Source organism: Triticum dicoccoides, chromosome 2B, assembly GCF_002162155.2.
Source record: "Triticum dicoccoides isolate Atlit2015 ecotype Zavitan chromosome 2B, WEW_v2.0, whole genome shotgun sequence".
Taxonomy (NCBI): domain Eukaryota; kingdom Viridiplantae; phylum Streptophyta; class Magnoliopsida; order Poales; family Poaceae; genus Triticum; species Triticum dicoccoides.
The window spans coordinates 105,230,042-105,230,761 of record NC_041383.1 but is presented as its reverse complement, the minus strand read 5'-3'; positions in this window follow the sequence as shown (position 1 = coordinate 105,230,761).

Sequence of the window (720 nt, the reverse complement as noted above, 5' to 3'; positions counted from 1 at the left end):
TTCATCCATTATGTACTTAGTTTGAGAACTAAGTGAAGTTGGTGACACATAAAATGCATATGAACGTTGCAACTTTAGAGTCACCGCCAAAAATATAGACGTTGCATGTTTAACATTGATTAGTCACTATGAATACATTACCACAATGTGATGTGGACATTGCAAAAGTGTTGAGACACTCAATCGTTGCTATAAATTATGGGATCCATCTTGATGGATGAACGACACTATAATTATAAATAGTGACATAGGCTCCATTGCCATGTATTTTACCAATGTAATAGAAAATAATCACCATGGTATGCAAATATTTGCGTAATTTTCTATGACATATTCAAGCAAAATGGGGCTTAAATTGTTGATAGCACCCCCAAAAATACCATTTCGGCATACATCAAGTGTGCAAGAACAATATTTACTATGAGAGTAAATCACTCTAGTGAACAACAACAAATGCTTCAGAGGAGCCAATTTTAGAACAACTGATGCTTTATAACCATATGTGTAGACCTCAATTTATATAGAATAACACTTTGAAGATAATCACCAATTTGGTGTAGATCTCGCAGTAATAGAAAACATAGTCTGACTTTTGTCAATAGATGTTCATAATTCTATTACCTTATGTTATGTAAAATGTATGAAATCACTTTGAAGGTAATCATCTGTCAGAGTGACATGATGTAGACCTTACAGTAATAGTGGATAATCTGCAAATTT